This window comes from Orcinus orca, chromosome 12, assembly GCF_937001465.1.
Source record: "Orcinus orca chromosome 12, mOrcOrc1.1, whole genome shotgun sequence".
Lineage (NCBI taxonomy): Eukaryota > Metazoa > Chordata > Mammalia > Artiodactyla > Delphinidae > Orcinus > Orcinus orca.
In genome coordinates, this window is record NC_064570.1 from 77016125 (window position 1) to 77027037 (window position 10913).

At 41.7% G+C, this 10913-nt stretch overlaps 1 protein-coding gene across 3 annotated transcripts in view; it reads right to left on the bottom strand.

The window, feature by feature from the left end:
- Positions 1–10631, bottom strand: part of MYO6 (myosin VI) — a 142818-nt gene extending 132187 nt beyond the window's left edge. For 2 of the 3 annotated variants that reach the window (XM_049695662.1, XM_033428594.2), the window contains exon 1: positions 10493–10631. The gene's annotated coding sequence lies outside the window, so the exon portion shown is untranslated. Of the gene's footprint in view, positions 1–10333; positions 10456–10492 lie in introns of those variants that run through there. The other variant, XM_049695661.1, reaches the window with a different exon arrangement.
- Between the last annotated feature and the right edge of the window lie 282 nt (positions 10632–10913).

Here is a 10913-nt window from a genome sequence, read left to right on the forward strand (position 1 = left end):
GAACACAGATTACAATGGAACTGGGTTCACAGCCTCATTAGCAAGGTATTAGGTACAGGAAATAAATATTTCACCCAGGGCTACATGAAAATTATGTTTTCCAAACAACAGCTTGTCTGCCTTTCAACCATAACAATTTTTTTAAAAAACTCTCACTCTAAACTTTGCCTGTTATTTTCAGAGAATGTATTTCAGACTCGTAAAACACCAATTTTAGCATTTAAACAGAACATTAACATTTACCTAATAAATTTTATGACACAAAAAGAATTTACTGTTGTGCTATATATTGAACCTCAATCTACTGCTTAAAAGAACATTATTCTTAGTCGAGATAAGCCTACTATAGTACATTTTAGTACAAATTCAACAAATAGCATCTGTTTTAAAAAAAGAAAACCATTAACCAATCCCTCTTTATTAACAGTACCAAGCACAATATGAAGTCACACTTAATTTAGGCATATTTATATGAAATGTGTGTTTAGCCAAATCACCCATGTTTATGCAAAGGTAACATGGGAAAGATCCATACTTGTTAGTATAATCTAGAAAACAATCATTTGTTTGACAAAAAGATTCTTCCCTTTACAAAAGAAGTCACTGTCGGGATCCTTTAAACAAGCAGCTTTCCAAGGATAATAAAAATATATATAATTTAATTATTTATTTAATTTACACAAAACTTTACAGCAATACATTTGTTTAAAGCAAATTAATGATGTAAGTAAAAGGGGTAGTTGTTCAGGGGTTTAAAACGCATCCAGAATGGTTTAGACCCTACCTGTCCACAAAGTCCCCCTTCTCATCAGTCCTAGGAGAGGCTGGAGCCCTCTGAACAGCAAGGACCAGCGGGTGGGGACACCCAAGGGTGTTGCAGAGGACCTATGCGCCCTGAACTTGACATCAAGCAACTGCCGCCCGAATGTCAGGGTGTTACCACCCTTATTTAGGCAGAGAAGGAAGAACAGCTTAATCCTGAAGGGTTTGTTGACTCTTTAAAAGAACACACAGAGAAAGGTAACCTAAAATTCTAAATCGGGCAAAGGCTCTGGATCCAGGCCACCTGAACGTCCTCTCAGCCCTGCCTCTCACTACTTGTGTCACCTCAGCAAGTTACTTAGACCTCAGTTCTCTCAGCTGCAAAATGGGGTAAGAAAAGCCATCACACGGGTCACCATTAGAATTAAATGAGACCAGGACTGTAAAGTACCCAGTGGTGGCATATCACTGGCCCTCAAGAACTATTAGAACCGTACTGTTCTAGGGTCATTTGGGGCCACTCCTTCAAAGCATCGTCATAATATATGGCCACCTTCCACTGTTCAAGCTTGCTGATGTACTCAGGTGTCTGTATGTCCCGAAAATAATCTAGGTCAATGTTGCTGCCAAACAGAATCGTAGAGAATAGGACCAAAGTGCATGAGATTCTGGACCAGTTCCAGAAGCACACTTTTAATAAATAATAGACCACCTTCTGACACACTAGCATTCTTGTGTGCAGCCGTAAGACTATCTCCATTTTTGCTAATAACTCATTAAAATCACCAAATTAAACTAGTTTATAAATTCCTAATTTATGCTGCACCCCCTTCAAAAAAACAAACTTATCAGTAGAATCTATCTCTAGAAAATACAAAATTCTGACTGAACTTTTTTTCTCTGGCTTCTAAAACATCTGAAGTGAATCTGGTCATATGTTCAAATTCATTCAGTTCTCCTCCCCTCCCCTCAAGCACAACAGATACATAAACCGTCTTGCTGTTCTCATCTTCAACTCAATAATGATAGACCAGAAAAGCAGAGAAACTAATTCATTCCTCTTCAAAACACATACACATGTATACTTTGTTCTTCTGCAAAATACCAGGATAACAGACAGCAAATCTTGCCCACAAACCAAAACACAGCTGTTTCATCTAATTTTAGAAAAAAAATAACAAGGAACCAGAGAAAAGTTCTCTCTGGAAGAACTCAATCCTCAAATCAGGGAAATTCAAAGAGCATAACAAGGAAAAACCGACAGCCTCAATTCTTTCCTGCGGGATACTAATTCTATCAGCATCAAATCGAAATAAACAATACGTTTTCAGAAGATTCCACAAAAGTTTGAACTCTCCCCTTTTAAAGAAAGAAAAAGGCCCACTTACAGAAAAATAAAATCTAAATGTATGATTTCCAAGCATAGGAGCTATTTTGCTTATTCCAAACCTTTTTCTGTTTTCCACCATACTCTTTTAAAGACAAGCTGAGACACTTATTTGTTCCAAAAAACAAAACAAAACAAAATCCAAATATAACATTTACATGTAGCCTTTACTTGTATGGTCAAGTCTCACAGCCAGGTGCTGGTGACTGATTAATTTGCTCTCCTTTTCTGGAAACTGTGAACAAGACCCAGTCTAGCTGCTGCTTAATCTGAGTAAAATCTTGGACTCTTTTTCCCCCGGAACCCTCAAGAGAAGACATACCAACTATTCTAATTGTTTTGGGGGGAGTAATGCTCAGACACTAGGGACCTTCATACCATCTCTTTAAGGAGAGAAATGTTTTTCTTTAGTAATCCTCAGGAATCTATCCAAACTGAAGAGCATGGACTTAGACTTTTAGCCAGATATCAGATTAACTAGGTAAAACTGGCATTAGCAGAAGACAGTTGAATAACAGCAAACTGCGACAGATTTATACAGGAATTTAATGCGTCTTTAAAAGGACTTGGGGAGGAAGAACAATTATGTCATAAGAGTCCAACTTCTATGAACTGTGTCCTGGTGTTCTTGCGCTCAAGAGTCCAGGTGAACGGGAAGTATAATTTCCAGAAGGCAAGGGACTTTTCTTGCCAAAATATTTTAAACTTATTAAAAGCTATTTTTAATGAAAAACATTTATTCTATCAAAACAAGACTACCTGATGAAGAAAATTTCAGAAAACCTCATTAAGGCATAACAACATATTAATAAAAGTGCTTTATGTTAACCGACCTAGATTATGTTTTTCATCGGGTTACATGGACCATCAAATTTCCTGAAATAACTGTTTGATTAAATGAGAAAGTGAGGGCTTCCCTGGTGGCGCAGTGGTTGAGAGTCCGCCTGCCAATGCAGCGGACACGGGTTCGTGCCCTGATCCAGGAAGATCCCACATGCCGCGGAGCGGCTGGGCCCGTGAGCCATGGCCGCTGAGCCTGCGCGTCCGGAGCCTGTGCTCCGCAACGGGAGAGGCCACAACAGTGAGAGGCCCGCATACGACCAAAAAAAAAAAAAAAAAAAAGACAGGTAGTCTCAAGCACTTTGCAGATATATCACAATGCTACAAGCGATTTAAAATGCACCAAGGCAATGCTACAAATTCCCAAAGTTCCAATGGATGCCCGAGTTATCCTCCACTGCACCTCCACCCCTGTTCTGCTCTGCCCCTGCCCTGGGAGGATAAGCCGGCACAGAGCTAGGCTAACCTAGGCTCCCCAGCTGCCTTCTAGCAAAGTCACCAGTCTCAAACTGGTGACTTCCCCCTTCCCCACCAGGACGCCTCAAAGCCTCAGCCCCACCCAGCCTCCTCCTCAAGGCCAGCTCTCTGCTTCCGAGACCTCCAGAGAGTTAAGGGCTTCTCACCATTGCTATTCCCTGGGTGCTTCACCACCCCATGCTTGCTCCCTGCCCCTGCAGTCTCTTCATCTGCACCATCCGGGATGAAATCTCTTTCCTGCTGGGACCTCGCCTGCTGTGGCTAACAAGACCAAGTCTAGTTATTCAAAACAGTACATTATCTAAAGAAATCCAATTAAAAAGGGGACTTCCCTGGTGGCACAGTGGATAAGACTCTGCACTCCCAATGCAGGGGGCCCGGGTTCTATCCCTGGTCGGGGAACTAGATCCCCCATGCATGCCACAACCAAGAGTCCGCATGCCACAACTAAGGAGTCTGCGTGCCACAACTAAGGAGCCCACGGGCCACAACTAAGACCCAGTGCAACCAAACAAATAGTTCAAAAAGGTCTTAAGATCTAAACGAGCATTACTTATATGTTACTGCTATTTGTATAGTCGTTTAAAAATTAAATATAAGTAGCTCACTTCCAAATGAAGCTGGTTAATAAGCTGAAATACTCACTACAGTTAAATTTAGGTGTGAAATTTAACACTGCATTGTCATCTCAAGATAAATGCTATGAGCTCCAAATAAGCTTAAAAGAAGAAAGAAAATCAATGAAGAGATTCTGGTAACCGATATTTCACTTCCTTTTACCATATGCTGCCTGGTTAATCCGAGCAACTTTTTGCTGTTATTGCCAACACCCTCCCAAAGCAGAGGATGAAGAAAAGCTTTCAACCAGTGGTTCTCAAATGTTGGTACACAAATAAATCAACTCAGAAACTTGTTAAAATGCTACTGCCCATGCCCCACCCACATCTCTCTGACGTGTTTTTACTAGTTCCCCGGATAATTCTTGGTACGCACCTAAATTTCAGAACTACTTGAAACTGGTCAACTTCAAGATTTCACCCAAATCTCCAATACACAGCTTTTTTCCTTTTGGATGAACATTCCACATTAAACATGGAAAAGAAAAAGCAGCCAAAACAGTAACAATAATAATGGACACTAGCTATGTGCCAGTGTGATATGTGCTTTCCATGTATTAGTGTCTAATCCAGTCCTCACGAGAACCACACCAGGTAAGTAATATTGTAGCCCCCATTTTACTAACTGAAGCCCAGAGAAACTAAGTAATCTGACCCGGCTAATAAGTGGCAAAACCAGGATCCCCTCACCTCTGCCTGTCCTCTTACCCTGGAGGCGGACAAGCAAGCACTTATGCACAAATGCAACTCTGGAACCTGGGGGCTGGAATACAGAGGCTAAGTCTGAGGGGCCAGCAGATGGGCAAGCAATAACGCCCCATCCCCCCAACTCCCACCGCACCCATCCCTCGCTCACCAAGCCCTTCCACCTACATGGTGTGCCATGACATACTGGTGGCACGTCGCAAGTCTACCCGCATGCTTTCCACATGAGTATCTACAACCACATGCTAAGGACGACAAGGGATCCAATCCCAGCTCCACCAAGTACTGGCTGGGAGCTTGAGCGAGTTTAACATCCCTGTGCCTCTCTCTCCTAAGACACAAGAGTCTTAATGCCAAGTGCACTGAGGTGACATAGTGATTTTTTTTTTAATGTCTTCTATTTATTTATTTTTGGCTGCGCTGGGTCTTCGTTGCTGCACGCGGTCTACTCTTCATTGCGGTGCGCGGGCTTCTCATTGCGGTGGCTTCTCTTGTTGCGGAACACGGGCTCTAGGTGCATGGGCTCAGTAGTTGTGCCTTGCAGGTTCAGTAGTTGTGGCTTGCGGGCTCTAGAGCGCAGGCTCAGTAGTTGTGGTGCACGGGCTCAGTTGCTCCGCGGCATGTGGGATCTTCCCTGACCAGGGCTCGAACCCGTGTCCCCTGCATTGGCAGGCGGATTCTTAACCACTGTGCCACCAGGGAAGTCCGACATAGTGATTAACTGAGCTACCGTACATAAAGTACTTGCTTGACATAGTACCTGACACACAGCAAGAGCTCAATAAACAACAGCGGCTACTAAAATTATACTTTGCCAACCCACTCTCTTACGAAAGCCAACATTATCAGTCCTGGGTCCCATTTACTTTCTCTCAGCCTTATTTCCTGAAACTGTGATAAAAGATGGAACATATTCTTATTTATCAGGAAGCAACTGGTAACAGTGCTGTAACTCAGTGGACTAAAGGCCAGGAGTAGAATATTTTAGAGCAAATGAGGCTTTTAGCAGCCCTCAAATTGTACCACTTTGACAACTATTTCCCAACTTTAGGGTCAGCCCTGTTAATCACATACTAGAATGATGAGTCTATAATTAACTTAATTCAAAACAACAACAAAATGTCACTCAGTACAAGGACTTGGTTTTATCACCTTATCGTCGGCACTCAGAACAGTGCCTGGCCCATGACAGACACTCAAATATCTGTGAAATGAATGAAGGCATAAAGGTACCAACTGAGACACACCTTAGCTCATTAGTGAGTCTTTACAAAAGCAAGAATAATCAGATCAATATCAATGTGCCAAATAATAAAACTTATTTTCAAAATTCCTCCAGAATATTTTTCTCCTTTTTTAACACTAATTGTTGGCTTTCCCTTAAAAACACTGCTACTAGAAAAGTTAATTACCAACCTCGACTCCATTAATCTATTAAAAATGTTAAAGTAGTTCCATAATACTACATCATGCTCACCTTCTACCTGACGTTAAAAAAAAAGAAGAAAAAAGTGTAACGACGTATTTAATAATTATCACTTTAGCTATCCTGACTATTCAGAATTGCCTGAACCATCTGAATTAAATCCACAAAATGAAATAAGTCACTGCTGAGGGTTAACCCTTACTAAATCTAGGAGTTAGAGACCTGGGGGAGGGAGGACTCTGGGAACACACAGATAGCAGTTCCATTCTCAGTGACGCTTCTAAGCAGCCTCACTTGTGACCTTGAACAAAGTACTTATTTTTGTGTCTCCATTTTCTCATGTGCAGAATAAGAACAGATGTACCACATCTACTTCATCAAGTTGTTCTAGGACCAAATGTACATAAAACGATTTCCAAAAGAGTAAAGCGTCATTCACGTAGGGTGTTAACTTCTGACATAAACAGCTTCAGGTTTTAAATGGATGTTTCTGTTTATCTTTCTTTTCACATCTGTCCCACTCCTCCTATTTCCTAGATCCAAAGATCTGCCACAACAGGGAAGAACCAGTTCCCATCAACAGCTATATTTTAAACACAATGAACCATCGATAAATATCTGTTGAAAAAGATGCTCATCCACATATAACAGAAATTTTTTAAATTCTGTGATATGTAATACCTTACCTTGTAAAGCTTAAGCAGCAGGTTACCTTCAAATAAAATGACAAGTGATGTAAGGTGCATAAAAGATGCCTGTGGTTTTGCCAGGAGCACCACCTTGCTTTGCCCACATTACTCAGCAGGCATGTGAATATCACCTAAGGAATGTGCTTCAGTATTTTGGTTTCACTGGAAGAGACAGGTTTTATAAATAGAAAAGGACTTCCCCTCTCTTCAACACTAGCAAGGTTTCTAAAGATGCCAGATCTGTTCTGGTTTTACTTCCCATACTTCAGTACTCACAGGGAGAACTTTTGCTGGACTTGTGGTCATTTCTCAAACCACTATGTCATTCTTACACTACTCAATGAGAAAAGAAAGCTTATTTTTGAAAACCATAAGTAGGACGATATACTTATATTTTAAGATTATTAACAGTCCACTAAATCTGTCAAATAAAAGCATAACTGTTTTAAATGTAGAACATCCTGGTTCCTCTGAACATTATATAATGCCTCAAAAACAGAATTAAGCTTATTTAACTTTAGTTAGTTCTTGATTATCTACACACACACACACACACACACACACACACACGAAAGCAGATGTGTTACAGATCATCCATTAATAATTTACATTAAGCCCTTGGATGATGGTTTTGTATTTACAGTTGAATATGAGTATCCTTCCTAATAGTTCAAAACAAAGACATACCCGTAACAGAAGTCACCCAACTGAGCCTTCCTACCAATTTTCTGTTCATTTAGCCAACTACATTCTACTGCTGAAATGACTCATTTGCTACAAAAGATGGACTTTGTGTGCTCACTTTGTTCTTTGTGTCTATTACAGCTCAAGGGACATTCCTGAAATAAACACAGGACATTAAAAAAAAAAAATTGTCCTGATCTAACAGGTCACAATTTAATCATAATCTGAAAACCATTTTTCCCCTTAGTATTACACAGTTAATTACATAACATTTAAAAGGCAGCTACTGCATTTACAGGCAATAACCTATCTCATTTTTAAGTTCTACCCTAACCAGGTACATTACATTATTCACTTAAGCTACAATGAAAACCAGTGTTACATTACAGCCTAATTCTAGTTCCTACAGCCCATCAAAATTAAAAGTGCACAGTATGTATAATATTCTGGAATTTACTCCAGAAATGATAAAGCAACATCATATCATTGTTCAAGGCTGTCTACTTAAGAATGAAGAAACAGACACAGAATTCAAAATTAATTCCGAGCCCCATTCCTGGCCCTTCTTAATGTCACTCCTCTGTACCTTGTTCAAACCTCCAGTTACATTCTTTAACACAATACCAGTTCTGCAGGTTTACCAGAATAGTCTACCAATTGCACTGAGATTAAGGCAACCTGCTCTGGTGGAAAGGACTGAGGTTTTATGGTCAGAAGACTTGGGTGTGAATCCAGACTCTCCCTGGAGCTACATGACCTCATGACCTTGAGCAAATATTCAATTCTCTGAGCCTAAATTTCCTCATGTGTAAAAAGGACAAGACCACCAACCTTGAAAATTATCTTGCAGATCAAGTTCCTCAGTTAGTGTTCTGATTATGGCAGATGCCTAATAAATGGGTGACGATCTTATCCTACTAAAGGGCCAGTCACATTACTACCAAATGTCTCATTGTAAAGATCAAAATTAAACTGTATGAGATTTATTACACTTGTCATACATTTTTCAATCTTTTACTTAAAATGTTTTAATATATAGAAATAAAAAATTCACAAAGGTTAAACATCTTTATAAAACTGACATTTTACATAACAGACATGGGGATTCAATTATCAGCAGACTGAAAATCAGTTATTTTTTTTTTTAATGTCTGGGGTGCTTATATTTATTCAAACCTCACATAGTCAAATTTTTTTTAAATTTTAGTTGTATTTTTAGAACCCTGAGACAGCCCGTTGTCTAAACAATGGGCTACATAATACACCACAGTCTCCAGGCAAAGTCACAACAGGATGAAAAAAGAGCCTTCAGCTTCTCTCAGATTTCCTGGCCACTGTTATTTTAAAACTTGATCACACAAACATAAACAGAGAAAAAAATCCATTTCAGATGAGTTCCATGGGTTATGATTTATGATATTTTTAAGACCTTGCATGAATTTACATTAAATATTGCAATAGCTTATTATATTTTTCTTGTCCACGTTTCCAAGCACTAATGAAGAATATATGTATATTATACTTTTAAATATTACATACATAGTGAGTTTTTAATCATAATCTTTTCTTAAAGTTGCTTATCACTTCCATTACTCCCTTTTAAAATTAGTTTTTGAAAACTAAAATGTAACTTAAAAAGCCAACAATTAAATAGCATGTCACACAGAACATACAAATGCAACAGGCAAACCTGAATAAGACTAAAGTAACTTCTGTTTACTGCTATGCAAGTAATTCTGCACAACTGAAAATACTCTAAATGAGGTGGATATTTAAAAGTCAATGAGTTATTTTAAAAGGCTGCTTTGTTTCAAGCTCTGGCTATAGACCAATTTGTGGTGTTTCTAAAATTAATAGTAAAAGACACCAAGGTAATTTTTTCACTAAACAATTTCCAATGCAAACCACAACCCAAGACATCTTAGTTAATTTGTACAGAAATGTCCTTTTGCTGTCAACCTTTGTACCATGACTATTACCAGCCCAAGTTCAAGATTCACATTTTATCGTGTGAACAGTGCTCAGCTAAATCTTAAGAATATTAACCTTTTAAACTCTCAAACCCTGACGACATTTAGCTATATTGCATCTACACCGCCAGAGCATAACAAGGAAAACTTTTATCTACCAGGTACAGCAGCCTATTGGGGCAGTGTTCCTAGCTCCTTAGATCTGTAGATTAGGATTTAAGCATTCCTCCACTACAAACTTCACCCCAGATAAAATGTAACACGTTTTCTAAACCTGTATGGAAATAATTCTGACACGGATGTTCTAGTAATAACCCTATCAAATTATTTTCTTACCCCAGAGTTTGATCTTTTTAATCGTTTTAAAGAGTTTTGGGAATTAAAAAATGTAAAAATCTCTTGTTCAGTAGCAGATATATAAATTAACGTACCCAAAATACTTGACCAACTAAAGACTAAAAATACAGCTTTATACAGTCCCAACCTGGGCTCCTACAAGATTAAACTAATTGGGACAGCAGCTGATCCTCACATCCCAGAACAAAAAGCACTATTCCTGCACTGAATTTTAAGCCTGTTTACGAAAGAGAAAACTATCACGGGACGTCCAGGTCAGAGCTGGACACCTGAGGGCTCAGCTTCTACCTGGAAGCCAGAGAAGATACCCGAAGGCATCCTGGTGGTAACAGACTCTTGAAAGAAGACTCATTGTCCTGTGGAAATGAGACCCACCCCTGCGCTACCGGGAGCCGCCGCCGCCCGGGCCCACTCATCACCTGCTTCACCCCCGGCGTCCCCGGGAGATGAACCGAGCCAGCTCGTCTGCCCCGGGCGGCGAGAGGAGGCCCCGAAGCAAGGCCAGGTTGGGGGAGCGAGGCTCCGGGAAGTGGGGCCCCGGCGCCGACGCCCCACCGCGGGCGTCCCGGGGCACTCACCGGTGCGAACGCGAGGGCAGGTGCGCGGCGGCGGGGCTACCTGTCGCCGGTGAGGCGTGGGGGGGGGGGGGGAAGGGAGGGATGTGGCGGGCGAGGAGAGAGGGCGACGACGCGGACCGGCACCGGGACGGGGCGGCGGCGGTGACCGGTCTCCAGCTCGCTTCCTGCTCGGACAGATCCCGGGTCCGTCTCCGCCCGCCGGCCGGCAACCCGCCGAGTCCCCAGCCCCGCCGCGCGCACGTCACGGCTACGGAGCGCCCGAGGGGGCGGGGGCGCCGCGGGCCGGCGGGCGGGGCGCGGGCGCGGGCGCGCCGGGAGGGGGCGCTCGGCGCGGGGCCGCCCCGCCAGTCCTCGCGCCGACCCGCGGCGCCGAGCCTCCGGGACCTGGAGGGCGCGCGGCGGCGCGGGGAGGGGCCGTCCC